The 4506-nt window shown below is 49.3% G+C and overlaps 1 pseudogene; it reads left to right on the top strand.

Annotated features, from left to right (window-relative positions):
• Positions 1–3104: 3104 nt before the first annotated feature.
• Positions 3105–3243, top strand: LOC127490490 (U2 spliceosomal RNA; annotated as a pseudogene).
• The last annotated feature ends 1263 nt before the right edge of the window (positions 3244–4506 follow it).

Genomic DNA, 4506 nt, shown 5'->3' with positions numbered 1-4506 from the left:
GGCTTTACTTTGCCCACTTTAAGATAAGATGTGTATTTATTCCATCACATTTTCTCTGAGTATTTTTTTTTAAGATTTATTTATTTATTTGAAAGTCAGAGTTACACAGAGAGAGGAGAGGTGCAGAGAGAGAGAGAGAGAGAGGGGGAGAGAGAGAGAGAGAGAGAGAGGTCTTCCATCTGCTGGTTCACTCTCCAACTGGCTGTAATACTCAGAGCTGCCCTGATCTGAAGCCAGGAGTCAGAATCTTCCTCCAGATCTCCCACACGGGTGCAGGGGCCCAAGGACTTGGGCCATATTCTACTGCTTTCCCAGGCCATAGCAGAGAACTGGATTGGAAGTGGAGCAGCCGAGTCTTGAACCCATATGGCTCCCATATGGGATGCCGGCTCTTCAGGCCAGGGTGTTAACCCGCTGTGCCACAGTGCCAGTGCCATTCTCTGAGTGTGTTTTTTTTTTTTTTTAAAGATTTTTATTTAAGAGGCAGAGGTACAGACAGAAAGGGAGAGACAGAGAAGAAAGTCTTGCATGCACTGTTTCACTCTCCAAATGGCTGCAACAGCTGGAGCTGAGCAGATCTGGAACCAGAAGCCAGGAGCTTCTTCTGGGAGGGGCCCAAGGACCCGGGCCATCTTCTACTGCTTTTCCAGGCCCTAGCAGAGAGCTGGATCTGAAGTGGAGCAGCCAGGACTCGAACTGGTGCCCATATGGGATGTCGGCACTGCAGGCAGAGGCTTAGCCTATGGCACCACAGTGCCAGCCCCATCTCTGGAGTTTTTAAATCAATGTCAGCACTTCCTAAAACTACAGAAGATCAATGTTTATTGAAACTCTCTCTGGGGTATTTTGCGCTGGTTGTGGTGTTTAATTCTCACAAAGCCTAAATTGGAGTGTTTTCCTTTTGCCAAGAAGGAGGGAAGGAAATGAACTCTCTGAGAGGTTTCTGTAGCTGGTGTCCAGGTCAGAGACCCACCTGGCACTTCCCAGTGAGCCAGCACTGCCTTATAATGTGGGGCCAATGGGGGCCGGTGCTGTGGCGTAGTGGGTAAAGCTGCCACCTGCAACACTGGCATCCCATATGGGCACCAGTTCGAGTCCCAGCAGCTCTACTTCCCATCCAGCTTCCTGCTAATGGCCTGGGAAAGCAGTAGAAGATGGTCCAAGTGCTTGGGCCCCTGCATCCCTGTGAGAGACCTGGAAGAAACTCTGGTTCCTGGCTTTGTCCTGGTCTACCTTGGGCCACTGTGGCCATCTGGGGAGGGAGCCAACTGATGGAAGACCTGTGTGTGTGTGTGTGTGTGTGTGTGTCTGTAACTCCACCTCTCAGATAAGTAAATCTTAAAAATAAAGGTGGGGCCAGTTGTAAACCTGGTAAACTGGTCTTCTACGTTCCCTTGGGGAGGCTGATGAAGCTGTTGCAGTAGACGGGACTCAGGACGGACCCTCCGCAGGCTCGCAGCGGCCGACAGCCTGCTCCAGTCGTCTCTGTCAGCCACGGAGCCTTCTGGTTCTCCACGGAGCCGATGTGGCTCCTTCAACCAAGAGAAGCCTGTGTGGCATGTTTAGATGTCTACCGCAAATCAAGACACACAGATTCCCCCTGTTTTAATTAACCACTAATTTTTTTTTTCCAGAATAACTGATTCTGTTTGGCTGTCCACTGGGCCCGTACCTGCCATCTGTCATTTGTCAGTGTTGGGGTTTCACTTGAGATCAAAAGCAAACAGTTACACAAACATTTTCTGGAATATATTCTGTCCTCGTTGAATCTTGGCACAGTTGGGTGCTACCTGTTTTAAGCTTATAAACAATTCCTGAAAACAGCTCAAATGACATTTCTACACAGCCATGGAACATATTTCATGTTGCTTTGAGGTTATTAAAAATGATCAAAGTTTTTTTGTTTTTTTTTAATTAGAAGTGTCTCGGCTATTCCCCATTCTGTGAGAATAACACATTTCTCTATTTTACTGTTTACCATTTTGATGCCCAGTTTTTAACAACTTCAAGGTTCTCTCTCAAAATAAAACCAGGGCCACTGCTCCTTCTCTGGGAGCTCTGGTGCTTGTACTTGGTCTTCCATGAGCCCCTCGAATGGGAACCAAATTTGACCTCCAGGGCAGACGTACAGCTGTGGTTTTCAGCGAAACCGCGCCCTGGCTTCCCGCCAGGCTTTCGGAGCGCAGGCAAAGAGCGAGTGAAATTCGGTAGCAGAGGGGCTAGCGCAGGGCATTCCGAACGTGCGTGCGAGGGGAGGGTGAGTTCCCACACGGCCACCGCGCGGGCCCGCCGCGGCGTCTGGATTCACTTAGGCACCATGCACGCTTATCAGCGCCCCGGCTTGGGAAGAGCTCTTCCTTGAATTCCTGACAGCACTTAGCTTGACCTAATGGACAGAAAGTGATTTACAGATGACGCTGCGTCATGAATCTGACCAGCCTCGGAGACATCAACGTCTCCCGCGGGCACGGGCTCCTTCCAGGGTCTCACCGTTCTGAGATAAAGCAGGTGCCCGCGCTGGGAATTTGAATAGTTTTTGAGCAAATGCGCATACTTTTCTTTGATATTCCCAGGTGGTTCAGCACTGGCAGGATTAGGGGGCAGCTTGTCTGTCAGTGCTGGTGAGGTCTTTCTGCCTTTGTTTCAACCATTTATGGTGGCTAGGAGGCCCCTGCTTGGGAGAGGAGACGGACTGTCTGCTGCAGCTGGGGTAGCCGCCAACCGCCAACAACGGCGCTTTCCGTGCCTATCGTGTTCACCCAGCGTGCTGAGCACCTGCAATGAATAACGCGCCGAGTCAGGCTCTGCAGAGGGCACGACGGACTCCAGGGCGTCTGAACATGAGTCTGAGTTCGCCTTTCAGTGTAGGGGATGCCTGTATCTGGTGCATTCTGTCTGGCGATGTGCTGTTAAAGTCATCCCTTCTTCCGCGTGTTGATCTCTCCTCTGTCTTCAGCTCTCGGGACAGATAAGGTTTCCCTGAGACCTGCTCTGAGCACCTTATCTAAAGTAGTCACCTCCCTCTTCCAGCCCCCTCTGTCACAGCACCTTGCTTATTTTCGTAACATGGATTGCAATTTGCATATATATATATAAATAATTGTATCACTTCTCGGCCTTTTGGCTAAGATCAAGTGTGTAGAATTGTATATATTGTATAGAATTGCATATATATATTTGCTTGCATGTGTATTTTCTGTCTCATATGCTTGTTTATTATCTCCACAAGTTCATGGACCCTCTTGCTCCTCCTCTTCCCTCCTCCTCCTATGTTCCCAATGCCTTGTGCACAGTGCTAATTGGTGCAAAGGTTTTAGGTAAATATTGAGCTAATAGATGGATTAATCATTAAGTGCTAGCACTCTTGTTTTGCTTAAAGCTTCCTATTTATTCTTCATAAGCTTGCATATATTTATTATTTATTTATTACTTGTTTATTTTTTATTTATTTGAGAGGCATAATAATAGAGAGAAAGGGAGGGAGACAGGGAGAGATCTTCCATCTGCTGCTTCACTCCCTACATGGCCACAACTGCCGGGCTTGGTCCAGGCAGGAGCCGAGAGCGCCATCTGAGTCTCCCCGATACGTGGCAAGGCCCCACGTCCTTGCGCCATCCTCCACCACTGTCCCAGGCACATTAGGAAGGAGCTGGATTGGAAGCAGAACAGCCAGGACTCGAACTGGCACTCAGGGGATTCTGGCCTTGCAGGGAGCAGCCTAACCTGCTGCACTACAATGCTAGTCCCGGCATATACTTTATTCTGAGATGTCATTGGTTATCTTTCCAAAGTGATTTGGGAAAAGTTGCTCAAATCTAACTCCATTATCTACCAATAGACCTAACATGGCTCAGAGCTGAGGTGTTTATTTGATGTCCCAATCTCCTAAGGCCTGTTTGCTGCCACTGCAGATTGTCCAGCACTATTGGAGTCACCTCTCAGATGGCACAGCCACCGTCTCCAGACGGAGATTCGTATCCAGAAACGTCCAGCGGGGTCTGAGAAGAACATATTATAATACCTGTTTGTATACTTTTTAAAAAAGATTTTTATTTATTTATTTGAGAGGTAGAGTTACAGACAGTGAGAGGGAGAGACAGAAAGGTCTTCTATCTAGTGGTTCACTCCCCAGATGGCCGCAATGGCCAGAGCTGGGCTGATTCGAAGCCAGGAGCCAGGAGCGTCTTCCAGGTCTCCCAAGCGAGTGCAGGGGCCCAAGCACTTGGGCCATCTTCCACTGCACTCCCGGGCCACCTCAGAGAGCTGGATCAGAAGAGGAGCAGCTAGGACTTGAACAGGCACCATATGGGATGCTGGCGCTGCAGACAGAGAATTAACTTACTGCGCCACAGCTCTGGCCCCTGTTTATATACTTCATCAGCTGCCTCCAGGGGCCTGCATTATAAGGAGAGGTGGGACTGGATCCCAGACACTCCCATATGGGATGTGGGTGTCCCTAGCAGTGGCTCCACTAACGGCACCACAATGCCCGCCCCTGTGTATACT

Source organism: Oryctolagus cuniculus, chromosome 2 (assembly GCF_964237555.1).
Source record: "Oryctolagus cuniculus chromosome 2, mOryCun1.1, whole genome shotgun sequence".
Classification (NCBI taxonomy): Eukaryota; Metazoa; Chordata; class Mammalia; order Lagomorpha; family Leporidae; genus Oryctolagus; species Oryctolagus cuniculus.
Note: the sequence above shows the minus strand (reverse complement) of the source record. Positions and strands in the feature narration are given on the sequence as shown.